The sequence below is a fragment of the Dendrobates tinctorius genome, unplaced genomic scaffold (genome assembly GCF_039654945.1).
Source record: "Dendrobates tinctorius isolate UK_male_01 unplaced genomic scaffold, ASM3965494v1 ptg000011l, whole genome shotgun sequence".
Lineage (NCBI taxonomy): Eukaryota > Metazoa > Chordata > Amphibia > Anura > Dendrobatidae > Dendrobates > Dendrobates tinctorius.
The window spans coordinates 46,904,548-46,931,303 of NW_027361679.1; the positions used below are offsets into that span (position 1 = coordinate 46,904,548).

At 48.2% G+C, this 26,756-nt stretch overlaps 17 non-coding genes across 17 annotated transcripts; all 17 read right to left on the bottom strand.

Annotated features, from left to right (window-relative positions):
• Positions 1 to 403: 403 nt before the first annotated feature.
• TRNAA-CGC (transfer RNA alanine (anticodon CGC)) lies at positions 404 to 475 on the bottom strand. The gene has a single exon. It is a non-coding gene; the product is annotated as a tRNA-Ala (tRNA).
• Positions 476 to 606: 131 nt separating this feature from the next.
• On the bottom strand, positions 607 to 678 carry TRNAA-UGC (transfer RNA alanine (anticodon UGC)). Its single transcript has one exon. It is a non-coding gene; the product is annotated as a tRNA-Ala (tRNA).
• Positions 679 to 1,785: 1,107 nt separating this feature from the next.
• Positions 1,786 to 1,857, bottom strand: TRNAA-UGC (transfer RNA alanine (anticodon UGC)). Its single transcript has one exon. It is a non-coding gene; the product is annotated as a tRNA-Ala (tRNA).
• Positions 1,858 to 2,781: 924 nt separating this feature from the next.
• On the bottom strand, positions 2,782 to 2,853 carry TRNAA-CGC (transfer RNA alanine (anticodon CGC)). Its single transcript has one exon. It is a non-coding gene; the product is annotated as a tRNA-Ala (tRNA).
• A 1,310-nt stretch (positions 2,854 to 4,163) lies between these two features.
• Positions 4,164 to 4,235, bottom strand: TRNAA-UGC (transfer RNA alanine (anticodon UGC)). Its single transcript has one exon. It is a non-coding gene; the product is annotated as a tRNA-Ala (tRNA).
• A 13,873-nt stretch (positions 4,236 to 18,108) lies between these two features.
• TRNAA-CGC (transfer RNA alanine (anticodon CGC)) lies at positions 18,109 to 18,180 on the bottom strand. Its single transcript has one exon. It is a non-coding gene; the product is annotated as a tRNA-Ala (tRNA).
• A 1,127-nt stretch (positions 18,181 to 19,307) lies between these two features.
• On the bottom strand, positions 19,308 to 19,379 carry TRNAV-CAC (transfer RNA valine (anticodon CAC)). Its single transcript has one exon. It is a non-coding gene; the product is annotated as a tRNA-Val (tRNA).
• Positions 19,380 to 19,510: 131 nt separating this feature from the next.
• TRNAA-UGC (transfer RNA alanine (anticodon UGC)) lies at positions 19,511 to 19,582 on the bottom strand. The gene has a single exon. It is a non-coding gene; the product is annotated as a tRNA-Ala (tRNA).
• Positions 19,583 to 20,504: 922 nt separating this feature from the next.
• On the bottom strand, positions 20,505 to 20,576 carry TRNAA-CGC (transfer RNA alanine (anticodon CGC)). Its single transcript has one exon. It is a non-coding gene; the product is annotated as a tRNA-Ala (tRNA).
• A 136-nt stretch (positions 20,577 to 20,712) lies between these two features.
• TRNAA-UGC (transfer RNA alanine (anticodon UGC)) lies at positions 20,713 to 20,784 on the bottom strand. Its single transcript has one exon. It is a non-coding gene; the product is annotated as a tRNA-Ala (tRNA).
• A 924-nt stretch (positions 20,785 to 21,708) lies between these two features.
• Positions 21,709 to 21,780, bottom strand: TRNAA-CGC (transfer RNA alanine (anticodon CGC)). The gene has a single exon. It is a non-coding gene; the product is annotated as a tRNA-Ala (tRNA).
• A 1,127-nt stretch (positions 21,781 to 22,907) lies between these two features.
• TRNAA-AGC (transfer RNA alanine (anticodon AGC)) lies at positions 22,908 to 22,979 on the bottom strand. Its single transcript has one exon. It is a non-coding gene; the product is annotated as a tRNA-Ala (tRNA).
• A 131-nt stretch (positions 22,980 to 23,110) lies between these two features.
• Positions 23,111 to 23,182, bottom strand: TRNAA-UGC (transfer RNA alanine (anticodon UGC)). Its single transcript has one exon. It is a non-coding gene; the product is annotated as a tRNA-Ala (tRNA).
• Positions 23,183 to 24,105: 923 nt separating this feature from the next.
• Positions 24,106 to 24,177, bottom strand: TRNAA-CGC (transfer RNA alanine (anticodon CGC)). Its single transcript has one exon. It is a non-coding gene; the product is annotated as a tRNA-Ala (tRNA).
• A 130-nt stretch (positions 24,178 to 24,307) lies between these two features.
• Positions 24,308 to 24,379, bottom strand: TRNAA-UGC (transfer RNA alanine (anticodon UGC)). The gene has a single exon. It is a non-coding gene; the product is annotated as a tRNA-Ala (tRNA).
• A 2,081-nt stretch (positions 24,380 to 26,460) lies between these two features.
• On the bottom strand, positions 26,461 to 26,532 carry TRNAA-AGC (transfer RNA alanine (anticodon AGC)). Its single transcript has one exon. It is a non-coding gene; the product is annotated as a tRNA-Ala (tRNA).
• Positions 26,533 to 26,663: 131 nt separating this feature from the next.
• On the bottom strand, positions 26,664 to 26,735 carry TRNAA-UGC (transfer RNA alanine (anticodon UGC)). Its single transcript has one exon. It is a non-coding gene; the product is annotated as a tRNA-Ala (tRNA).
• Positions 26,736 to 26,756: the final 21 nt, after the last annotated feature.

Consider the following 26,756-nt stretch of genomic DNA (forward strand, 5'->3'; position numbering starts at 1 on the left):
TGTTGGTGGGAGGTTTAGGTTTGATCCCAATGAAGTTGAGCTGTCTTTTTTCAGAGTGGATGGTGAATACAGGAGGCAGGGGTAGAGCAAACCTTGGCTGGTAAGTGGTGAAAGAAGCAAATATCTTTGAGACTATATAATCGAAAGTCTTCTATATTTGCGTGTACTATTGATTTTGGCCAAGTTTGTTGAATGTCCAGTTCCCATTCAAGTCATGTTACTGAGTGGGAAAAAGTGTTGCCCGTGGCTTAGGCAGTGTTAAGACCTTGCAATCGAGAAAGCCTTGTCCTGCCAAGTGACATGGCAAAGCAAACAGTTTACGCGGCAGAGATTCCTTGCGAGTCTTGACACTTAGCTTGAGTGGTGCGCTAGCCAAAGATGTCTAGCCATATTTGAAAAAAGTTGGAGATGCTGGGTATTGAACCCAGGACCTCATACATGCGAAGCATGTGCTCTACCACTGAGCTACATCCCCAAAAGTGTACAGGAAGCCTGGAGCACTCACACGTATTTACTTCACACAGCGGATGCAAGAAGCAAACAAGGGTGAGAAAAAGTGACTACCAGAAGGAAGTGCATTCCTTGCACATACATGCAGGATGGCCATGGAGATGCCCGGGATTGAACCCGGGGCCTCACACATGCAAAGCATGCGCTCTACCACTGAGCTACATCCCCAGTTTCAAACTGTGTGAAAATGCAAGTTTTTTTTTTTCAAACCAAGAATAACTTGCCATTTTGGAGTCGAGAGTAGTAACTGTACTTTCAAGTAACTTTTCAGAATACGCTGCAGTGTGTGTACATGTGAAATCAGACTATTTCTGACCCTTATATGTCTTGTATTCTGCATTTTCACCGGTTCTCCCCTCTGCAAACTCTAGCTCTACATTGTCAATTGACTCCAGGCTTTTGGGAGGAGACTAGCAACTCTGGGCTCTACCATATACAGCGCAGCACACAGAGAAGGTTTCCTGGCCTTCATTAGTCAACACACAGACAAACACAGCAGAAGTGTGGAGTATATGACAGAGCAATAGTAATCAGTGTAGATGGTGAATCCAGCTCTAGGTTAAAATAAAAGACGCGTGATTAAGCTCAGCACAATCCTTCTGATTGTCCCTCTGCCAGTTTTCTCACCTTCCCGCCTCCTATATCATTAGCATAAAGTCTAAAAAGCTGCGCTACCCAATGTCAAGGTGTGTTGGTGGGAGGTTTAAGTTTGATCCCAATGAAGTTGAGCTGTCTTTTTTCAGCGTGGATGGTGAATACAGGAGGCAGGGGTAGAGCAAACCTTGGCTGGTAAGTGGTGAAAAAAGCAAATATCTTTGAGACTATATAATCGAATGTCTCCTTTATTTGCATGTACTATTGATTTTGGCCAAGTTTGTTGAATGTCCATTTCCCATTCAAGTCATTTTACAGAGTGGGAAAAAGTGTTGCCCGTGGCTTAGGCAGTGTTAAGACCTTGCAATCGAGAAAGCCTTGTCCTGCCAAGTGACATGGCAAAGCAAACAGTTTAAGCGGCAGACATTCCTTGCGAGTCTTGACACTTAACTTGAGTGGTGCGCTAGCCAAAGATGTCTAGCCATATTAGAAAAAGGTTGGAGATGCTGGGGATTGAACTCAGGACCTCATACATGTGAGCTACATCCCCAAAAGTGTACCGGAAGCCTGGAGCACTCACACGTATTTCCTTCACACAGCGGCTGCAGTAAGCGAACAAGGGTGAGAAAAAGTGACCACCAAAAGGAAGTGCGAACCTTTCACATACATGCAGGCTGGCTATGGAGATGCCGGGGATTGAACCCCGGGCCTCACACATGCAAAGCATGCGCTCTACCACTGAGCTACATCCCCAGTTACAAACTGTGTGAAAATGCAAGTTTTTTTTTTTCAAACCTAGAAAAACTTGCCATTTTGGAGTCGAGAGTAGTAACTGCACTTTCAAGTAACTTTTCAGAATACGCTGCAGTGTGTGTACATGGGAAATCAGACTATTTCTGACCCTTATATGTCTTGTATTCTGCATTTTCACCGGTTCTCCCCTCTGCAAACTCTAGCTCTACATTGTCAATTGACTCCAGGCTTTTGGGAGGAGACTAGCAACTCTGGGCTCTACCATATACAGCGCAGCACACAGAGAAGGTTTCCTGGCCTTCATTAGTCAACACACAGACAAACGCAGCAGAAGTGTGGAGTATATGACAGAGCAATAGTAATCAGTGTAGATGGTGAATCCAGCTCTAGGTTAAAGTAAAAGACGCGTGATTAAGCTAAGCACAATCCTTCTGATTGTCCCTCTGCCAGTTTTCTCACCATCCTGCCTCCTATATCATTAGCATAAAGTCTAAAAAGCTGTGCAACCCATTGTCAAGGTGTGTTGGTGGGAGGTTTAGGTTTGATCCCAATGAAGTTGAGCTGTCTTTTTTCAGAGTGGATGGTGAATACAGGAGGCAGGGGTAGAGCAAACCTTGGCTGGTAAGTGGTGAAAAAAGCAAATATCTTTGAGACTATATAATCGAAAGTCTTCTATATTTGCGTGTACTATTGATTTTCGCCAAGTTTGTTGAATGTCCAGTTACCATTCAAGTCATTTTACTGAGTGGGAAAAAGTGTTGCACGTGGCTTAGGCAGTGTTAAGACCTTGCAATCGAGAAAGCCTTGTCCTGCCAAGGGACATGTCAAAGCAAACAGTTTAAGCGGCAGAGATTCCTTGCGAGTCTTGACACTTAGCTTGAGTGGTGCGCTAGCCAAAAATGTCTGGCCATATTTGAAAAAGGTTGGAGACGCTGGGGATTGAACCCAGGACCTCATACATGCGAAGCATGCGCTCTACCACTGAGCTACATCCCCAAAAGTGTACCGGAAGCCTGGAGCACTCACACGTATTTACTTCACACAGCGGCTGCAGGAAGCGAACAAGGGTGAGAAAAAGTGACCACCAAAAGGAAGTGCGTTCCTTGCACATACATGCAGGCTGGCCATGCAGTTGCCGGGGATTGAACCCAGGGCTTCACACATGCAAAGCGTGCGCTCTACCACTTAGCTACATCCCCAGTTACGAACTGCGTGAAAATGCAAGTTTTTTTTTTTCAAACCTAGAATAATTTGCCATTTTGGAGTCGAGAGTAGTAACTATACTTTCAAGTAACTTTTCAGAATACGCTGCAGTGTATGTACATGGGAAATCAGACTATTTCTGACCCTTATATGTCTTGTATTCTGCATTTTCACCGGTTCTCCCCTCTGCAAACTCTAGCTCTACATTGTCAATTGACTCCAGGCTTTTGGGAGGAGACTAGCAACTCTGGGCTCTACCATATACAGCGCAGCACACAGAGAAGGTTTCCTGGCCTTCATTAGTCAACACACAGACAAACACAGCAGAAGTGTGGAGTATATGACAGAGCAAGAGTAATCAGTGTAGATGGTGAATCCAGCTCTAGGTTAAAGTAAAAGACACGTGATTAAGCTCAGCACAATCCTTCTGATTGTCCCTCTGCCAGTTTTCTCACCTTCCCGCCTCCTATATCATTAGCATAAAGTCTAAAAAGCTGCGCCACCCAATGTCAAGGTGTGTTGGTGGGAGGTTTAAGTTTGATCCCAATGAAGTTGAGCTGTCTTTTTTCAGCGTGGAAGGTGAATAGAGGAGGCAGGGGTAGAGCAAACCTTGGCTGGTAAGTGGTGAAAAAAGCAAATATCTTTGAGACTATATAATCGAATGTCTCCTTTATTTGCATGTACTATTGATTTTGGCCAAGTTTGTTGAATGTCCAGTTCCCATTCAAGTCATTTTACTGAGTGGGAAAAAGTGTTGCCCGTGGCTTAGGCAGTGTTAAGACCTTGCAATCGAGAAAGCCTTGTCCTGCCAAGTGACATGGCAAAGCAAACAGTTTAAGCGGCAGACATTCCTTGCGAGTCTTGACACTTAGCTTGAGTGGTGCGCTAGCCAAAGATGTCTAGCCATATTAGAAAAAGGTTGGAGATGCTGGGGATTGAACTCAGGACCTCATACATGTGAGCTACATCCCCAAAAGTGTACCGGAAGCCTGGAGCACTCACACGTATTTCCTTCACACAGCGGCTGCAGTAAGCGAACAAGGGTGAGAAAAAGTGACCACCAAAAGGAAGTGCGAACCTTTCACATACATGCAGGCTGGCTATGGAGATGCCGGGGATTGAACCCCGGGCCTCACACATGCAAAGCATGCGCTCTACCACTGAGCTACATCCCCATTTACAAACTGTGTGAAAATGCAAGTTTTTTTTTTTTCAAACCTAGAAAAACTTGCCATTTTGGAGTCGAGAGTAGTAACTGTACTTTCAAGTAACTTTTCAGAATACGCTGCAGTGTGTGTACATGGGAAATCAGACTATTTCTGACCCTTATATGTCTTGTATTCTGCATTTTCACCGGTTCTCCCCTCTGCAAACTCTAGCTCTACATTGTCAATTGACTCCAGGCTTTTGGGAGGAGACTAGCAACTCTGGGCTCTACCATATACAGCGCAGCACACAGAGAAGGTTTCCTGGCCTTCATTAGTCAACACACAGACAAACGCAGCAGAAGTGTGGAGTATATGACAGAGCAATAGTAATCAGTAGAGTTGAGCAATACCAGCCGATACTTGAAAATATCGGATCGGAATGGATCGGCCGATCTTAAAAAAAAGTATCGGTATCGCCGATTCCGATACCGGGAACCAATGCAAGTCAATGGGGCCAAAATATCGGAATTAAAAAAAACCCTTTCTTTCCTTGTAGGTTAATTCTACATGAAGAAAAACAACTAAGAATAATGTAGAATGTATTGTGGGAGGTGGAGGAGACATTAAAGCCATAGAGGTTTAGCCCAATCAAATGGAATAGCAGGAATTAAACTTTTTTTTTTAAAGATGTTAGGAGTTACAAAGATATTGACTATGTTAGCCTCATTTATATTTTGCCAGACATGTATGTCTTCTTCTTCTACTTCCTTTTTTTACATTCTTCTTCTTCTTCTTCTACTTCCTTTTTTTACATTCTTCTTCTTCTTCTTCTACTTCCTTTTTTTACATTCTTCTTCTTATTCCTTTTTTTACATTCTTCTTCTTCTTCTTCTACTTCCTTTTTTTACATTCTTCTTCTTCTTCTTCTTCTTCTTCTTCTTCTTCTTCTTCTTCTTCTTCCTTTTCTTACATTCTTCATATTCTTCTTATTCAACAATTATTATTCTACATATTCAGCTTCTTCATCTTCTTCCTATTCTTCTTCATCATATTCTTGTTTGTGTCAGGCATTCCTGTAGTTGTTATCTAGAAAAGTTAGAAGTTTACACCTTCCGTTCTGCCTGTCACAAAAGATTTACAACAGGATTTGTCCGCGTTCAGTTTGGCCTGCAGAAGCAGGCCTTTTCCAGGGGCACCACGAGGAGGAACGGACTCACCCCCATACACTGCTTAGTCTTCTTCTGCTTATAAATAAGATAATATCATTTGCTCAGAGTATTAGTCTTATGCTTAATGTTCTTCTGCTTTGTTTTTTTTATGCTTCTTTGTCTTCTCTCTCTTGTTGTTCTGCATCTTGGTGGTTGTCTTCCTGTTCTTTGTCCTCTTGAACCAGCTGACGGTACTGGCACCCGGAGGGGCAGCAGAAGGAACAAGAGCCAATGGCACTACCGAGGACCAGCTGACGGTGCTGGAACCCGGTTACTAAGCAGGAGGTACCTGTGCTACAAAGCACTACCAAGGACCAGCAGACGTTGCCGGAACTCGGATACCGAGATGGAGGCACCTAGGCCAAAGGCTCTGACGAGAACCAGCTGACGGTGCTGGAACCCGGAGGGGTAGCATAAGCTGCAAGAGCAAATGGAAATAGCGAGGACCAGCTGACAGTGCTGGCACCCGGAGGGGCAGCAGAAGGAATAAGAGCCAATGGCACAACCGAGGACCAGCTGACGGTGCTGGAACCCGGTTACTAAGCAGGAGGTACCTGTGCTACAAAGCACTACCAAGGACCAGCAGACGTTGCCGGAACTCGGATACCGAGATGGAGGCACCTAGGCCAAAGGCTCTGACGAGAACCAGCTGACGGTGCTGGAACCCGGAGGGGTAGCATAAGCTGCAAGAGCAAATGGAAATAGCGAGGACCAGCTGACAGTGCTGGCACCCGGAGGGGCAGCAGAAGGAATAAGAGCCAATGGCACAACCGAGGACCAGCTGACGGTGCTGGAACCCGGTTACTAAGCAGGAGGTACCTGTGCTACAAAGCACTACCAAGGACCAGCAGACGTTGCTGGAACTCGGATACCGAGATGGAGGCACCTAGGCCAAAGGCTCTGATGAGAACCAGCTGACGGTGCTGGAACCCGGAGGGGTATCAGAAGTTACCCCTGAAAAGCAAAGTTGGCATGCCGCAAGCTGGCCGCAGTTACCGAATCACACAGTCCTACAGGGGGTGCTTGTCCTACTGGCACTATGGAACAAACCTTTCTTACCAGAACCCGCAGTCCACATAGGAAGCACCTAAACTGCTGGCACCCTAGCCTCGGCTAACTCAACCGCAACACGACATGGCAACTTGGGGTGGCAAACTGACATTGACACTTCCCGGAAACAGCAGGCAGGGCTGGAACCAAGCTGGGCAGGAGGGAGTACCCGTGCCAAAGTCAGTTATGAGCAGCAACTGGCGATGTTGGAGCCCAGGACAAGCACTTAGCAGGCTGAGGCCTGATGTGCTGTCAATTGGGAGGCAGCAGGACAGATTGCCATCAAAACAGCAGGGGAACAGCTGACGTTACTGAACCCCACAAACACAGGAGCTAGTGTTTTACTCTGTGAAGACGGCACTTCCGAGCAACAACTGGCTGTGTTGAAGCCCAGGGACAAGCACGGAGCAGGCTTAGGCTGCATTGAAGAAATTTTAAGATCGGTTGTAGACTACTAATTTGAACCAAGCTCCACTTAGGCCTGTGGATTCACTGATTTTCGTATTTCCCCTGTCCTCCAACCCCGCCAGTTACAGCTCCGAAGTGGCGTCTGCACAATCCACACTTGTTCCTGTGTTACAGGTGTTCAGTCCGGTCAGTTAATCCCCTGATGTGTGTCCGGCAATGTCGCCTGCTCTGTCCACATTCCGATAATGGGAATGTGGACAGAGCAGGCGACATTGCCGGACACACATCAGGGGATTAACTGATCGGACTGAACACCTGTAACACAGGAACAAGTGTGGATTGTGCAGACGCCACTTCGGAGCTGTAACTGGCAGGGTTGGAGGACAGGGGAAATACGAGAGACAGTGGAGCCACAGGCCTAATTGGAGCACGGTTAAAAATCAGTAGTGGTACGACTGTGTAGGCAGCAGGAGACTTTGCCATCCACACAGCAGGGGATCAGCTGACATTACTGAACCCCACTGAGACACGGGAGCAAGTATCTCTTTCCGTGTGGACGGCACTTCCGAACTACAACTGGCTGTGTTGAAGCCCAGGAAATAGGAGGGTGTAGGCAGAGGCCTACTGAATTTTGAATGAGGTGACAGCAGGAGAGACTGCCATCCACACAGCAGGGGATCAGCTGACGTTACTGAACCCCACTGAGACACGGGAGCAAGTATCTCTTTCCGTGTGGACGGCACTTCCGAACTACAACTGGCTGTGTTGAAGCCCAGGAAATAGGAGGGTGTAGGCAGAGGCCTACTGAATTTTGAATGAGGTGACAGCAGGAGAGACTGCCATCCACACAGCAGGGGATCAGCTGACGTTACTGAACCCCACTGAGACACGGGAGCAAGTGTCTCTTTCCGTGTGGACGGCACTTCCGAACTACAACTGGCTGTGTTGAAGCCCAGGAAATAGGAGGGTGTAGGCAGAGGCCTACTGAATTTTGAATGAGGTGACAGCAGGAGAGACTGCCATCCACACAGCAGGGGATCAGCTGACGTTACTGAACCCCACTGAGACACGGGAGCAAGTGTCTCTTTCCGTGTGGACGGCACTTCCGAACTACAACTGGCTGTGTTGAAGCCCAGGAAATAGGAGGGTGTAGGCAGAGGCCTACTGTATTTTGAATGAGTTTACAGCAGGAGAGACTGCCATCCACACAGCAGGGGATCAGCTGACGTTACTGAACCCCACTGAGACACGGGAGCAAGTGTCTCTTTCCGTGTGGACGGCACTTCCGAACTACAACTGGCTGTGTTGAAGCCCAGGAAATAGGAGGGTGTAGGCAGAGGCCTACTGTATTTTGAATGAGTTTACAGCAGGAGAGACTGCCATCCACACAGCAGGGGATCAGCTGACGTTACTGAACCCCACTGAGACACGGGAGCAAGTATCTCTTTCCGTGTGGACGGCACTTCCGAACTACAACTGGCTGTGTTGAAGCCCAGGAAATAGGAGGGTGTAGGCAGAGGCCTACTGAATTTTGAATGAGGTGACAGCAGGAGAGACTGCCATCCACACAGCAGGGGATCAGCTGACGTTACTGAACCCCACTGAGACACGGGAGCAAGTATCTCTTTCCGTGTGGACGGCACTTCCGAACTACAACTGGCTGTGTTGAAGCCCAGGAAATAGGAGGGTGTAGGCAGAGGCCTACTGAATTTTGAATGAGGTGACAGCAGGAGAGACTGCCATCCACACAGCAGGGGATCAGCTGACGTTACTGAACCCCACTGAGACACGGGAGCAAGTGTCTCTTTCCGTGTGGACGGCACTTCCGAACTACAACTGGCTGTGTTGAAGCCCAGGAAATAGGAGGGTGTAGGCAGAGGCCTACTGTATTTTGAATGAGTTTACAGCAGGAGAGACTGCCATCCACACAGCAGGGGATCAGCTGACGTTACTGAACCCCACTGAGACACGGGAGCAAGTGTCTCTTTCCGTGTGGACGGCACTTCCGAACTACAACTGGCTGTGTTGAAGCCCAGGAAATAGGAGGGTGTAGGCAGAGGCCTACTGTATTTTGAATGAGTTTACAGCAGGAGAGACTGCCATCCACACAGCAGGGGATCAGCTGACGTTACTGAACCCCACTGAGACACGGGAGCAAGTATCTCTTTCCGTGTGGACGGCACTTCCGAACTACAACTGGCTGTGTTGAAGCCCAGGAAATAGGAGGGTGTAGGCAGAGGCCTACTGAATTTTGAATGAGGTGACAGCAGGAGAGACTGCCATCCACACAGCAGGGGATCAGCTGACGTTACTGAACCCCACTGAGACACGGGAGCAAGTATCTCTTTCCGTGTGGACGGCACTTCCGAACTACAACTGGCTGTGTTGAAGCCCAGGAAATAGGAGGGTGTAGGCAGAGGCCTACTGAATTTTGAATGAGGTGACAGCAGGAGAGACTGCCATCCACACAGCAGGGGATCAGCTGACGTTACTGAACCCCACTGAGACACGGGAGCAAGTATCTCTTTCCGTGTGGACGGCACTTCCGAACTACAACTGGCTGTGTTGAAGCCCAGGAAATAGGAGGGTGTAGGCAGAGGCCTACTGAATTTTGAATGAGGTGACAGCAGGAGAGACTGCCATCCACACAGCAGGGGATCAGCTGACGTTACTGAACCCCACTGAGACACGGGAGCAAGTGTCTCTTTCCGTGTGGACGGCACTTCCGAACTACAACTGGCTGTGTTGAAGCCCAGGAAATAGGAGGGTGTAGGCAGAGGCCTACTGTGTTTTGAATGAGTTTACAGCAGGAGAGACTGCCATCCACACAGCAGGGGATCAGCTGACGTTACTGAACCCCACTGAGACACGGGAGCAAGTATCTCTTTCCGTGTGGACGGCACTTCCGAACTACAACTGGCTGTGTTGAAGCCCAGGAAATAGGAGGGTGTAGGCAGAGGCCTACTGAATTTTGAATGAGGTGACAGCAGGAGAGACTGCCATCCACACAGCAGGGGATCAGCTGACGTTACTGAACCCCACTGAGACACGGGAGCAAGTATCTCTTTCCGTGTGGACGGCACTTCCGAACTACAACTGGCTGTGTTGAAGCCCAGGAAATAGGAGGGTGTAGGCAGAGGCCTACTGTCTTTGTAATGCGGAGACAGCAGGAGAGACTGCCATCTCCACAGCAGGGGAACAGCTGGCAGTGCTGAACCCCACTAACACTTGAACGAATGTGTTTGGCTCTGTGGAGACGACACTTCTGAACACCAACTGACGCTGTTGGAGCCCAGGATTAGGCGAGGAGCAGGCTGGGGCCTACTGGATTTTGGCAGGTGAATGCAGCAGGAGACTTGCCATCTCCACAGCAGGGGAACAGCTGGCAGTGCTGAACCCCACTAACACTTGAACGAATGTGTTTGGTTCTGTGGAGACGACACTTCTGAACACCAACTGACGCTGTTGGAGCCCAGGATTAGGCGAGGAGCAGGCTGGGGCCTACTGGATTTTGGCAGGTGAAGGCAGCAGGAGACTTGCCATCTCCACAGCAGGGGAACAGCTGGCAGTGCTGAACCCCACTAACACTTGAACGAATGTGTTTGGCTCTGTGGAGACGACACTTCTGAACACCAACTGACGCTGTTGGAGCCCAGGATTAGGCGAGGAGCAGGCTGGGGCCTACTGGATTTTGGCAGGTGAAGGCAGCAGGAGACTTGCCATCTCCACAGCAGGGGAACAGCTGGCAGTGCTGAACCCCACTAACACTTGAACGAATGTGTTTGGCTCTGTGGAGACGACACTTCTGAACACCAACTGACGCTGTTGGAGCCCAGGATTAGGCGAGGAGCAGGCTGGGGCCTACTGGATTTTGGCAGGTGAAGGCAGCAGGAGACTTGCCATCTCCACAGCAGGGGAACAGCTGGCAGTGCTGAACCCCACTAACACTTGAACGAATGTGTTTGGTTCTGTGGAGACGACACTTCTGAACACCAACTGACGCTGTTGGAGCCCAGGATTAGGCGAGGAGCAGGCTGGGGCCTACTGGATTTTGGCAGGTGAAGGCAGCAGGAGACTTGCCATCTCCACAGCAGGGGAACAGCTGGCAGTGCTGAACCCCACTAACACTTGAACGAATGTGTTTGGCTCTGTGGAGACGACACTTCTGAACACCAACTGACGCTGTTGGAGCCCAGGATTAGGCGAGGAGCAGGCTGGGGCCTACTGGATTTTGGCAGGTGAAGGCAGCAGGAGACTTGCCATCTCCACAGCAGGGGAACAGCTGGCAGTGCTGAACCCCACTAACACTTGAACGAATGTGTTTGGCTCTGTGGAGACGACACTTCTGAACACCAACTGACGCTGTTGGAGCCCAGGATTAGGCGAGGAGCAGGCTGGGGCCTACTGGATTTTGGCAGGTGAAGGCAGCAGGAGACTTGCCATCTCCACAGCAGGGGAACAGCTGGCAGTGCTGAACCCCACTAACACTTGAACGAATGTGTTTGGTTCTGTGGAGACGACACTTCTGAACACCAACTGACGCTGTTGGAGCCCAGGATTAGGCGAGGAGCAGGCTGGGGCCTACTGGATTTTGGCAGGTGAAGGCAGCAGGAGACTTGCCATCTCCACAGCAGGGGAACAGCTGGCAGTGCTGAACCCCACTAACACTTGAACGAATGTGTTTGGTTCTGTGGAGACGACACTTCTGAACACCAACTGACGCTGTTGGAGCCCAGGATTAGGCGAGGAGCAGGCTGGGGCCTACTGGATTTTGGCAGGTGAAGGCAGCAGGAGACTTGCCATCTCCACAGCAGGGGAACAGCTGGCAGTGCTGAACCCCACTAACACTTGAACGAATGTGTTTGGCTCTGTGGAGACGACACTTCTGAACACCAACTGACGCTGTTGGAGCCCAGGATTAGGCGAGGAGCAGGCTGGGGCCTACTGGATTTTGGCAGGTGAAGGCAGCAGGAGACTTGCCATCTCCACAGCAGGGGAACAGCTGGCAGTGCTGAACCCCACTAACACTTGAACGAATGTGTTTGGCTCTGTGGAGACGACACTTCTGAACACCAACTGACGCTGTTGGTGCCCAGGATTACGCATGCCGCATGCAGAGGCCAATGGGCAGCGGTTTTTATGGAGGTTGTGGACTACTACTGATTCTAACCATGCTCCACTTAGGCCTCTGGCTCCACTGTCTCTACTATTTACCCTGGCCTCCAACCCCGCCAGCTACATCTCTGAAGTGGCGTCAGCACAATCTACACTTGTTCCTGTGTTACTGGTGCTCAGTCCCATCAGTTGATCCCCTGATGTTTGTCCGGCAAGTTCGCCAGCTCTGTCCTCATTCCCACTACTGGTTATGGGAATGTGGACAGAGCAGGAGACCTTGCCGGACACACATCAGGGGATAAACTGATGGGACTGAGCCACAGGAACACAGGAACAAGTGTAGATTGTGCTGACGCCACTTCAGAGATGTAGATGGCGGGGTTGGAGGTCAGGGGAAATAGTAGAGACAGTGGAGCCAGAGACCTAAGTTGGGCACGGTTAAAAATCAGTAGTGGTTTGAATGTTGATGGAGCTGGTGACTCTGCCGTCCACACAGCAGGGGATCAGCTGGCATTACTGAACCCCAGTAACACAGGAGCTAGTGTGTTTCTCTGTGCAGACGACACATCTGAGCGACAACTGGCTGTGTTGAAGCACAGGGATTATAGTTCAGGTGGTAGAAAAATGAACACACCAGCAGACCTGGATACAGTTGCCAACCACTAATTTAGTCTGTAAGAGGAATGGCAAAGTCTTTGGAGATCCAGGCCTTGTTCATTTTCAGAAAAGTCAGCCGGTCAACATTATCGGAAGATAGTCGCGTGCGACGGTCTGTTAGTACACCACCTGCGGCACTAAAGACACGTTCCGATAATACACTGGCAGCAGGGCAAGCCAGCACCTCCAATGCATACTGGCTAAGCTCTGGCCATGTATCCAGCTTAGAGACCCAAAACTTGAAGGGGGAAGAGCCATCTGGGAGTACAGCGACAGGGCAAGACATGTAGTCTGACACCATCTGACGGAAGCGTTGCCTCCTGCTGACTCGAGGCGTCGCTGATGGTGTAGACAATTGTGGTGGACACACAAAACTTTGCCACATTTGGGCCATAGTGGTCTTGCCTTGTGCTGCGGCACTGCCTCTGCTCCCTCTTTGTGCAGAGTTTCCTCCACTGCCTCGACGCACAGAGCTGCTTTGTAAAGCACTTGCAACAATGCTGTCGGGTGGAATGGAAAACATTATGGACTGCACCAGTGACTCTTCGTACTCCCGCATTTTACGCTCCCGGTTCAACGTTGGTATGAGCCTTTGTACGCTGTCCCGGTAGCGAGGATCTAGGAGGGTGTACACCCAATAATCAGCCGAGACGAGAATGTGGGCGATGCGGCGGTCGTTTCTCAGGCACTGCAGCATGAAATCAACCATGTGCACCAGACTCCCAACTGCCAAAGAACCGCTGTCCCCTGTTTGAGGCGTGACCTCGACCTGCTCTGCATCACCCCACCCTCGCTGTACATACTGAGTAGAGGTTTGTGTACCTCCCTCCTCTGGAGAGATGTCTTCCTCCTCCATCGACTCCTCCTCATCCTCCTCACAAAGTGTCCCCTGCCTAGGCCTTTGTGAGGAAACACGTAGCGCAGACTGTCCAGAAGCAGATGGCATTTGGGACTCCTCATCCTCCACCTCTTCTGAAACCTCATCCCTTAGTGCTTGCAGTGTTTGTTGAAGCAGGCAGATAAGGGGGACAGTCATGCTGACTAGTGCATCATCTGCACTCGCCATCCGCGTGGATTCATCGAAGGCACGCAAAACGAGGCAGATGTCCTTCATAGAGGCCCACTCAATGGTGCTGAAGTGTGAACGGCGCACAGTGCGACTTGTTTGCGCCTGATGCAGCTGGTACTCCATGACTGCTGCCTGCTGCTCACACAACCGCTCCAACATATGTAACGTTGAATTCCACCGGGTGGGTAGGTCACATATGATGCGATGTTCTGGAAGGCCAAATCGTCGCTGCAGAGCAGCGAGGCGCGATCTTGCCGTGCTGGAACGTCGCAAGTGAGCGCACTCTATGCGGACCTTGTGCAACAGTGCATCAAGATCCGGATAGTCCCTCAGAAAGCTCTGCACGACCAAGTTAAGAACATGTGCCAGACATGGGATGTGTGTGAGGTTGCCTAGGCCAAGAGCTGCCACCAGATTTCGGCCATTGTCACACACTACCAAGCCCGGCTGGAGATTCGCTGGCCCAAACCACACATCGCTCTCCAGCTTGATAGCATTCCAGAGCTCCTGCGCTGTGTGGCTTCGATTCCCCAAAGAAATTAATTTGAGTACAGCCTGTTGACGTTTGGCCACGGCTGTGCTCATATCGGTCGTAACAGGCTCCTGCTCTGCTGTTTCTGAGGAACTTGAGTAGGAGGAGGAGTCTATGTGTACAGACTGGAGTCCTGCAATCCGTGGCGTTGGAAGAACACGTACAGCGCCACTCTCCAGATCCATACCCGGCTCCACAACATTGACCCAGTGGGCAGTGAGGGAAAGGTATCGTCCCTGTCCATGGTTACTGGTCCACGCATCGGTGGTCAGGTGGACCTTGCTACTAACGGCGTTTAGTAGCGCATGTTTTATTTTGCCCTCAACATGTTTCTGCAGGGCAGGGACGGCTCGCCTGCTGAAATAAAAGCGGCTGGGCACGTTGTATTGGGGGACTGCCAATGCCATTAAGTCCCGGAAGGTGTCAGTGTCCACCAGCCTGAATGACAGCATTTCAACTGCCAGAAGTTTGGCAATGCCAGCATTCAGAGACTGTGCTCGGGGATGGTTTGCCGAGTAAGGGCGCCTTTTATCCCATGCCTGTGCTACCGATGGCTGTGATGGATGGGAACGTGCTGTTATGGGTGGAATCTGACAGGGTCTCCGGACAACAGTGGCAGAGGTTCTTCCTTGGCGATCCTGTGAGGAAGCCGAACCAGCAGTGTGTGAGCTGGAGGAAGAGGGCCCAACACGAACTGAAGAGGTGGTAGGTGGTGCTGTACGTTGGCCTACGTCTTGAGGGTGTCTATGCAACTCCAACTCGTGCTTGGTGCGCACATGTTTCCACATATTTGTGGTATTGAGGTTGCTGACATTTCTCCCTCTTTTGACTCTCTGATGACACAGCTTGCATTTGACAAAGCAAATGTCATCTGCAACTGTGTCAAAAAAGGACCACGCACTGCAACTCTTGTGAGCGCCCGGTTTGCCTTTGGAAGGAGGAATGCTCCTAACGGGTGCTGAAGTGGAGGGTACAGGCAACCAAGTCTTCCCCCTCCCTCTGCCTCCTGTTTTGGCCGGTAGGGGAATCTCTTCCTCCGAGCTGCTCCCACCACCTTCCTGTTGCTCACGCCATGATGGGTCAAGGACCTCATCATCTTCCCTCCCCTCTTCAAACAGCTGCTTCTCCGGGGTTGTCTCGCCAGCACCGTACGCACCAGAAAGTGGCAACTGAGTCTCGTCATCATCTGATGCGTACTGAGGTGTGCTGACCATAGGCACTGGCCCACTCGCCTCTTCAGATTCAGAGGGACAAAGAAGTTGCGCATCACTGCATACTCCCTCTTCTTCACATTCAGGAATGCTGCTTGGCTGGCCCCCTCTTTCCAAGCCAACAGATTCCGAGAACAGAAGTAGAGATTGTGATGGCTCCTGTCCATGTCTCTCTGACTGCCTGGGCACTTTGGCAGGTGGTGAAGAGACAGATGGTTGCTCTTCAGTGCTCTGACCCTGAGAGGATGCGGAAGTAATTGAAGTCGATGCGTTAGCTGCCATCCATCCGACAACGGCTTCAATTTGTTCCTCCCGCAGCAGTGGGGTACGTTGAGGTCCTACAAAGCTGCGCATAAAGGACTGTTGCCTGCTAAAACTGGGGGATGCTGATCCACTGGTGCCCGCAGCAGGCCCAGAATCCCCACGTCCTCTACCTGTAGAATCCCCACGTCCTCTCCCTGCAGAATCCCCACGTCCTCTCCCTGCTGAAACTCCACGCCCACGCCCACGCCCCCGCGCCTTACTCCCTGCCTTCTTCATCTTGCAAGACTGCTTAAGATAGGCAAAAAAGGACAAAGGGGGGCCTTAGTGTGCTTATTCCTGAACAGCTGGTTACAGGTACAAGAAACACTAATTTTATGAAGTGTGTGTGTGTGGACTAGACTTTAATAGGAGCTGATGTGGCCTACACAAGTTCAAAATGTAGTGTTTGGTGAACTTTTTATGTGGTTTCTTTGTTTGAAACAAACTCAAAGTATGAGAACAAAGAATTGAAACTGATAGTATCACCAACTTTTTGGAGCTATTACAATGCAGGCAGGTAACCTACAATGCAAAAGATGAGGCTCCAAAAAAATTGGGTAATACTAATCTGGCTGCGCCGGCAGGGCACAAGCCAGAAAAAAAGGCTCCTCTATCTACTCCTATATAGTGTTTGCAACCAACCAATGTTGATGGATACGGATGGATGCACACTAATAGGAGAAGAAAAAATGAGCTGCACTCAGAGACAAATATGTGTGAGGCAGTGACGCACGTTGAGCGTCCTACAACCAGACGTAGCTGCAGGACACTCTACTCAGCGTGAGCTGCACTCACACACAGTCAGAGACCTCTCAGACAGCCGTCAACAGTGCAGCTAAGTGGGCACTGGCACTGACAGGCTGCAGAAAGGCTCCGCTGTGTACTCCTATATAGTGTTTGCAACCACCGTAGATGGAGACGGATGGATGCACACTAATAGAAGAAAAAATGAGCTGCACTCAAATAAAAATATGTGTGAGGCAGTGACGCACGCTGAGCGTCCTACAGCCAGACGTAGCTGCAGGACACACTACTCAGCGTGAGCTGCACTCACACACAGTCAGAGACCTCTCAGACAGCCGTGAACAGTGCAGCAAAGTGGACACTAGCACTGAAAGGCTGCAGAAAGGCTCCGCTGTCTACTACTAGTGTTTGCAACCAACGTATATGGATACGGATGGAAGCACACTAGATTGAAATTATTTAAAAAATGCAGCTCAAAAAATAAAAGATGTATGAGGCAGCAGTGATCACACTGGGTGGCCTACAGCCTGACGTGGCTGCAGGACCCACTCCACAGCGTGAGCTGCACTCACACAGCCCTTGCAGACAGCTGTGAAAACAGCGCTGCTAGGGAAAAGCAAGCTACAGTGGTGGTTTATGTAGCCTGGATAAAGCACAATATTGTTTTTAGAATCGCTATTTCTAACTGTCCCTCACAGTCTTCTACAGCAGCCTGTCCCTAACTGAATTCACAGCAGAGTGACCAGAAATGGCGGCTGCGGTGGCTTTTATAGTGCATCATGACATCATTTCGGCAGCCAATCACAGCCATGCCAATAGTTAACATGCCTACATGCCTAACAGGATGTGCCCACACTTCGGAGGATTCCCATTGGCTTAATCAAAGCAAGCAGGCTCATAGCATGATGGGAACTTCCTATTCCGATTCCGATCCCGGAATCCGATATGAAAAAAGTATCGGAATTAAGTATCGGAATTCCGATACCGCTGATATCGGCCGATACCCGATACTTGCGGTATCGGAATGCTCAACACTAGTAATCAGTGTAGATGGTGAATCCAGCTCTAGGTTAAAGTAAAAGACGCGTGATTAAGCTAAGCACAATCCTTCTGATTGTCCCTCTGCCAGTTTTCTCACCATCCTGCCTCCTATATCATTAGCATAAAGTCTAAAAAGCTGTGCAACCCATTGTCAAGGTGTGTTGGTGGGAGGTTTAGGTTTGATCCCAATGAAGTTGAGCTGTCTTTTTTCAGAGTGGATGGTGAATACAGGAGACAGGGGTAGAGCAAACCTTGGCTGGTAAGTGGTGAAAAAAGCAAATATCTTTGAGACTATATAATCGAAAGTCTTCTATATTTGCGTGTACTATTGATTTTCGCCAAGTTTGTTGAATGTCCAGTTACCATTCAAGTCATTTTACTGAGTGGGAAAAAGTGTTGCACGTGGCTTAGGCAGTGTTAAGACCTTGCAATCGAGAAAGCCTTGTCCTGCCAAGGGACATGTCAAAGCAAACAGTTTAAGCGGCAGAGATTCCTTGCGAGTCTTGACACTTAGCTTGAGTGGTGCGCTAGCCAAAAATGTCTGGCCATATTTGAAAAAGGTTGGAGACGCTGGGGATTGAACCCAGGACCTCATACATGCGAAGCATGTGCTCTACCACTGAGCTACATCCCCAAAAGTGTACCGGAAGCCTGGAGCACTCACACGTATTTACTTCACACAGCGGCTGCAGGAAGCGAACAAGGGTGAGAAAAAGTGACCACCAAAAGGAAGTGCGTTCCTTGCACATACATGCAGGCTGGCCATGCAGTTGCCGGGCATTGAACCCAGGGCTTCACACATGCAAAGCGTGCGCTCTACCATTGAGCTACATCCCCAGTTACGAACTGTGTGAAAATGCAAGTTTTTTTTTTTCAAACCTAGAATAATTTGCCATTTTGGAGTCGAGAGTAGTAACTATACTTTCAAGTAACTTTTCAGAATACGCTGCAGTGTATGTACATGGGAAATCAGACTATTTCTGACCCTTATATGTCTTGTATTCTGCATTTTCACCGGTTCTCCCCTCTGCAAACTCTAGCTCTACATTGTCAATTGACTCCAGGCTTTTGGGAGGAGACTAGCAACTCTGGGCTCTACCATATACAGCGCAGCACACAGAGAAGGTTTCCTGGCCTTCATTAGTCAACACACAGACAAACGCAGCAGAAGTGTCGAGTATATGACAGAGCAATAGTAATCAGTGTAGATGGTGAATCCAGCTCTAGGTTAAAGTAAAAGATGCGTGAAAAAGCTCAGCACAATCCTTCTGATTGTCCCTCTGCCAGTTTTCTCACCTTCCCGCCTCCTATATCATTAGCATAAAGTCTAAAAAGCTGTGCCACCCAATGTCAAGGTGTGTTGGTGGGAGGTTTAAGTTTGATCCCAATGAAGTTGAGCTGTCTTTTTTCAGAGTGGATGGTGAATACAGGAGGCAGGGGTAGAGCAAACCTTGGCTGGTAAGTGGTGAAAAAAGCAAATATCTTTGAGACTATATAATCGAAAGTCTCCTTTATTTGCGTGTACTATTGATTTTGGCCAAGTTTGTTGAATGTCCAGTTCCCTTTCAAGTCATTTTACTGAGTGGGAAAAAGTGTTGCCCGTGGCTTAGGCAGTGTTAAGACCTTGCAATCGAGAAAGCCTTGTCCTGCCAAGTGATATGGCAAAGCAAACAGTTTAAGTGGCAGAGATTCCTTGCGAGTCTTGACACTTAGCTTGAGTGGTGCGCTAGCCAAAGATGTCTAGCCATATTTGAAAAAGGTTGGAGATGCTGGCGATTGAACCCAGGACCTCATACATGTGAAGCATGTGCTCTACCACTGAGCTACATCCCCAAAAGTGTACGGGAAGCCTGGAGCACTCATACGTATTTACTTCACACAGCGGCTGCAGGAAGCGAACAAGGGTGAGAAAAAGTGACCACCAAAAGGAAGTGCGTTCCTTGCACATACATGCAGGCTGGCTATGGAGATGCCGGGGATTGAACCCGGGGCCCCACACATGCAAAGCGTGCGCTCTACCACTGAGCTACATCCCCAGTTACGGACTGTGTGAAAATGCAAGTTTTTTTTTCAAACCTAGAATAACTTGCCATTTTGGAGTCGAGAGTAGTAACTGTACTTTCAAGTAACTTTTCAGAATACGCTGCAGTGTGTGTACATGGGAAATCAGACTATTTCTGACCCTTATATGTCTTGTATTCTGCATTTTCACCGGTTCTCCCCTCTGCAAACTCTAGCTCTACATTGCCAATTGACTCCAGGCTTTTGGGAGGAGACTAGCAACTCTGGGCTCTACCATATACAGCGCAGCACACAGAGAAGGTTTCCTGGCCTTCATTAGTCAACACACAGACAAACGCAGCAGAAGTGTGGAGTATATGACAGAGCAATAGTAATCAGTGTAGATGGTGAATCCAGCTCTAGGTTAAAGTAAAAGACGCGTGATTAAGCTCAGCACAATCCTTCTGATTGTCCCTCTGCCAGTTTTCTCACCTTCCCGCCTCCTATATCATTAGCATAAAGTCTAAAAAGCTGTGCAACCCAATGTCAAGGTGTGTTGGTGGGAGGTTTAGGTTTGATCCCAATGAAGTTGAGCTGTCTTTTTTCAGAGTGGATGGTGAATACAGGAGGCAGGGGTAGAGCAAACCTTGGCTGGTAAGTGGTGAAAAAAGCAAATATCTTTGAGACTGTATAATCGAAAGTCTTCTATATTTGCGTGTACTATTGATTTTGGCCAAGTTTGTTGAATGTCCAGTTCCCATTCAAGTCATTTTACTGAGTGGGAAAAAGTGTTGCCCGTGGCTTAGGCAGTGTTAAGACCTCGCAATCGAGAAAGCCTTGTCCTGCCAAGAGACATGGCAAAGCAAACAGTTTAAGCGGCAGAGATTCCGTGCGAGTCTTGACACTTAGCTTGAGTGGTGCGCTAGCCAAAGATGTCTAGCCATATTTGAAAAAGTTTGGAGATGGTGGGGATTGAACCCAGGACCTCATACATGCGAAGCATGCGCTCTACCACTGAGGTACATCCCCAAAAGAGTACCAGGAGCCTGGAGCACTCACACGTATTTACTTCACACAGCGGCTGCAGGAAGCGAACAAGGGTGAGAAAAAGTGACCACCAAAAAGAAGTGCGTTCCTTGCACATACATGCAATGCAGGCTGGCCATGAAGATGCCAGGGATTGAACCCAGGGCCTCACACATGCAAAGCGTGCGCTCTACCACTGAGGTACATCCCCAGTTACGAACTGTGTGAAAATGCAAGTTTTTTTTTTTCAAACCAAGAATAACTTGCCATTTTGGAGTCGAGAGTAGTAACTGTACTTTCAAGTAACTTTTCAGAATACGCTGCAGTGTGTGTACATGGGAAATCAGACTATTTCTGACCCTTATATGTCTTGTATTCTGCATTTTCACCGGTTCACCCCTCCGCAAACTCTAGCTCTACATTGTCAATTGACTCCAGGCTTTTGGGAGGAGACTAGCAACTCTGGGCTCTACCATATACAGCGCAGCACACAGAGAAGGTTTCCTGACCTTCATTAGTCAACACACAGACAAACGCAGCAGAAGTGTGGAGTATGTGACAGAGCAATAGTAATCAGTGTAGATGGTGAATCCAGCTCTAGGTTAAAGTAAAAGACGCGTGATTAAGCTCAGCACAATCCTTCTGATTGTCCCTCTGCCAGTTTTCTTACCTTCCCGCCTCAAATATCATTAGCATAAAGTCTAAAAAGCTGTTTAACCCAATGTCAAGGTGTGTTGGTGGGAGGTTTAGGTTTGATCCCAATGAAGTTGAGCTGTCTTTTTTCAGAGTGGATGGTAAATACAGGAGGCAGGGGTAGAGCAAACCTTGGCTGGTAAGTGGTGAAAAAAGCAAATATCTTTGAGACTATATAATCGAAAGTCTCCTTTATTTGCGTGTACTATTGATTTTGGCCAAGTTTGTTGAATGTCCAGTTCCCATTCAAGTCATTTTACTGAGTGGGAAAAAGTGTTGCCCGTGGCTTAGGCAGTGTTAAGACCTTGCAATCGAGAAAGCCTTGTCCTGCCAAGTGACATGGCAAAGCAAACAGTTTAAGTGGCAGAGATTCCTTGCGAGTCTTGACACTTAGCTTGAGTGGTGCGCAAGCCAAAGATGTCTAGCCATATTTGAAAAAGGTTGGAGAGGCTGGCGATTGAACCCAGGACCTCATACATGCGAAGCATGCGCTCTACCACTGAGCTACATCCCCAAAAGAGTACAGGGAGCCTGGAGCACTCACACGTATTTACTTCACACAGCGGCTGCAGGAAGCGAACAAGGGTGAGAAAAAGTGACCACCAAAAGGAAGTGCGTTCCTTGCACATACATGCAGGCTGGCCATGGAGATGCCAATGATTGAACCCAGGGCCTCACACATGCAAAGCTTGCGCTCTACCACTGAGATACATCCCCAGTTACGAACCGTATGAAAATGCAAGTTTTTTTTTTTCAAACCTAGAATAATTTGCCATTTTGGAGTCGAGAGTAGTAACTGTACTTTCAAGTAACTTTTCAGAATACGCTGCAGTGTGTGTACATGGGAAATCAGACTATTTCTGACCCTTATATGTCTTGTATTCTGCATTTTCACCGGTTCTCCCCTCTGCAAACTCTAGCTCTACATTGTCAATTGACTCCAGGCTTTTGGGAGGAGACTAGCAACTCTGGGCTCTACCATATACAGCGCAGCACACAGAGAAGGTTTCCTGGCCTTCATTAGTCAACACACAGACAAACGCAGCAGAAGTGTGGAGTATATGACAGAGCAATAGTAATCAGTGTAGATGGTGAATCCAGCTCTAGGTTAAAGTAAAAGACGCGTGATTAAGCTCAGCACAATCCTTCTGATTGTCCCTCTGCCAGTTTTCTCACCTTCCCGCCTCCTATATCATTAGCATAAAGTCTAAAAAGCTGTGCCACCCAATGTCAAGGTGTGTTGGTGGGAGGTTTAAGTTTGATCCCAATGAAGTTGAGCTGTCTTTTTTCAGAGTGGATGGTGAATACAGGAGGCAGGGGTAGAGCAAACCTTGGCTGGTAAGTGGTGAAAAAAGCAAATATCTTTGAGACTATATAATCGAAAGTCTCCTTTATTTGCGTGTACTATTGATTTTGGCCAAGTTTGTTGAATGTCCAGTTCCCATTCAAGTCATTTTACTGAGTGGGAAAAAGTGTTGCCCATGGCTTAGGCAGTGTTAAGACCTTGCAATCGAGAAACCCTTGTCCTGCCAAGTGACATGGCAAAGCAAACAGTTTAAGCGGCCGAGATTCCTTGCGAGTCTTGACACTTAGCTTGAGTGGTGCGCTAGCCAAAGATGCCTAGCCATATTTGAAAAAGGTTGGAGATGCTGGGTATTGAACCCATGACCTCATACATGCTAAGCATGCGCTCTACCACTGAGCTACATCCCCAAAAGTGTACAGGAAGCCTGGAGCACTCACACGTATTTACTTCACACAGCGGCTGCAGGAAGCGAACAAGGGTGAGAAAAAGTGACCACCAAAAGGAAGTGCGTTCCTTGCACATACATGTCGGATATCCATGGAGATGCCGGGGATTGAACCCGGGGCCTCACACATGCAAAGCGTGCGCTCTACCACTGAGCTACATCCCCAGTTACGGACTGTGTGAAAATGCAAGTTTTTTTTTTCAAACCTAGAATAACTTGCCATTTTGGAGTCGAGACTAGTAACTGTACTTTCAAGTAACTTTTCAGAATACGCTGCAGTGTGTGTACATGGGAAATCAGACTATTTCTGACCCTTATATGTCTTGTATTCTGCATTTTCACCGGTTCTCCCCTCTGCAAACTCTAGCTCTACATTGTCAATTGACTCCAGGCTTTTGGGAGGAGACTAGCAACTCTGGGCTCTACCATATACAGCGCAGCACACAGAGAAGGTTTCCTGGCCTTCATTAGTCAACACACAGACAAACGCAGCAGAAGTGTGGAGTATATGACAGAGCAATAGTAATCAGTGTAGATGGTGAATCCAGCTCTAGGTTAAAGTAAAAGACGCGTGATTAAGCTCAGCACAATCCTTCTGATTGTCCCTCTGCCAGTTTTCTCACCTTCCCGCCTCCTATATCATTAGCATAAAGTCTAAAAAGCTGTGCAACCCAATGTCAAGGTGTGTTGGTGGGAGGTTTAGGTTTGATCCCAATGAAGTTGAGCTGTCTTTTTTCAGAGTGGATGGTGAATACAGGAGGCAGGGGTAGAGCAAACCTTGGCTGGTAAGTGGTGAAAAAAGCAAATATCTTTGAGACTATATAATCGAAAGTCTCCTTTATTTGCGTGTACTATTGATTTTGGCCAAGTTTGTTGAATGTCCAGTTCCCATTCAAGTCATTTTACTGAGTGGGAAAAAGTGTTGCCCGTGGCTTAGGCAGTGTTAAGACCTTGCAATCGAGAAAGCCTTGTCCTGCCAAGTGACATGGCAAAGAAAACAGTTTAAGCGGCAGACATTCCTTGCGAGTCTTGACACTTAGCTTGAGTGGTGCGCTAGCCAACGATGTCTAGCCATATTTGAAAAAGGTTGGAGATGCTGGGGATTGAACCCAGGACCTCATACATGCGAAGCATGCGCTCTACCACTGAGCTACATCCCCAAAAGAGTACCGGAATCCTGGAGCACTCACACGTATTTACTGCACACAGCGGATGCAAGAAGCAAACATGGTGAGAAAAAGTAACTACGAAAAGGAAGTGCATTCCTTGCACATACATGCAGGACGGCCATGGAGATGCCGGGGATTGAACCCGGGGCCTCACACATGCAAAGCGTGCGCTCTACCACTGAGCTACATCCCCAGTTATGAACTGTGTGAAAATGCAAGTTTTTTTTTTTCAAACCTAGAATAACTTGCCATTTTTTAGTCGAGAGTAGTAACTGTACTTTCAAGTAACTTTTCAGAATACGCTGCAGTGTGTGTACATGGGAAATCAGACTATTTCTGACCCTTATATGTCTTGTATTCTGCATTTTCACCAGTTCTCCCCTCTGCAAACTCTAGCTCTACATTGTCAATTGACTCCAGGCTTTTGGGAGGAGACTAGCAACTCTTGGCTCTACCATATACAGCGCAGCACACAGAGAAGGTTTCCTGGCCTTCATTAGTCAACACACAGACAAACGCAGCAGAAGTGTGGAGTATATGACAGAGCAATAGTAATCAGTGTAGATGGTGAATCCAGCTCTAGGTTAAAGTAAAAGACGCGTGATTAAGCTCAGCACAATCTTTCTGATTGTCCCTCTGCCAGTTTTCTTACCTTCCCGCCTCCTATATCATTAGCATAAAGTCTAAAAAGCTGTGCAACCCAATGTCAAGGTGTGTTGGTGGGAGGTTTAGGTTTGATCCCAATGAAGTTGAGCTGTCTTTTTTCAGAGTGGATGGTGAATACAGGAGGCAGGGGTAGAGCAAACCTTGGCTGGTAAGTGGTGAAAAAAGCAAATATCTTTGAGACTATATAATCGAAAGTCTCCTTTATTTGCGTGTACTATTGATTTTGGCCAAGTTTGTTGAATGTCCAGTTCCCATTCAAGTCATTTTACTGAGTGGGAAAAAGTGTTGCCCGTGTCTAAGGCAGTGTTAAGACCTTGCAATCAAGAAAGCCTTGTCCTGCCAAGTGACATGGCAAAGCAAACAGTTTAAGCGGCAGAGATTCCTTGCGAGTCTTGACACTTAGCTTGAGTGGTGCGCTAGCCAAAGATGTCTAGCCACATTTGAAAAAGTTTGGAGATGGTGGGGATTGAACTCAGGACCTCATACATGTGAGCTACATCCCCAAAAGTGTACCGGAAGCCTGGAGCACTCACACGTATTTACTTCACAAAGCGGCTGCAGGAAGCGAACAAGGGTGAGAAAAAGTGACCACCAAAAGGAAGTGCGTTCCTTGCACATACATGCAGGCTGGCTATGGAGATGCCGGGGATTGCAAAGCGTGCGCTCTACCACTGAGCTACATCCCCAGTTACAAACTGTGTGAAAATGCAAGTTTTTTTTTCAAACCTAGATTAACTTGCCATTTTGGAGTCGAGAGTAGTAACTGTACTTTCAAGTAACTTTTCAGAATACGCTGCAGTGTGTGTACATGGGAAATCAGACTATTTCTGACCCTTATATGTCTTGTATTCTGCATTTTCACCGGTTCTCCCCTCTACAAACTCTACCTCTACATTGTCAATTGACTCCAGGCTTTTGGGAGGAGACTAGCAACTCTGGGCTCTACCATATACTGCCCAGCACACAGAGAAGGTTTCCTGGCCTTCATTAGTCAACACACAGACAAACGCAGCAGAAGTGTGGAGTATATGACAGAGCAATAGTAATCAGTGTAGATGGTGAATCCAGCTCTAGGTTAAAGTAAAAGACGCGTGATTAAGCTCAGCACAATCCTTCTGATTGTCCCTCTGCCAGTTTTCTCACCTTCCCGCCTCCTATATCATTAGCATAAAGTCTAAAAAGCTGTGCCACCCAATGTCAACGTGTGTTGGTGGGAGGTTTAAGTTTGATCCCAATGAAGTTGAGCTGTCTTTTTTCAGAGTGGATGGTGAATACAGGAGGCAGGGGTAGAGCAAACCTTGGCTGGTAAGTGGTGAAAAAAGCAAATATCTTTGAGACTATATAATCGAAAGTCTCCTTTATTTGCGTGTACTATTGATTTTGGCCAAGTTTGTTGAATGTCCAGTTCCCATTCAAGTCATTTTACTGAGTGGGAAAAAGTGTTGCCCGTGGCTAAGGCAGTGTTAAGACCTTGCAATCAAGAAAGCCTTGTCCTGCCAAGTGACATGGCAAAGCAAACAGTTTAAGCGGCAGAGATTCCTTGCGAGTCTTGACACTTAGCTTGAGTGGTGCGCTAGCCAAAGATGTCTAGCCATATTTGAAAAAGGTTGGAGATGCTGGGTATTGAACCCATGACCTCATACATGCTAAGCATGCGCTCTACCACTGAGCTACATCCCCAAAAGTGTACCAGAAGCCTGGAGCACTCACACGTATTTACTTCACACAGCGGCTGCAGGAAGCGAACAAGGGTGAGAAAAAGTGACCACCAAAAGGAAGTGCGTTCCTTGCACATACATGTCGGATATCCATGGAGATGCCGGGGATTGAACCCGGGGCCTCACACATGCAAAGCGTGCGCTCTACCACTGAGCTACATCCCCAGTTACGGACTGTGTGAAAAT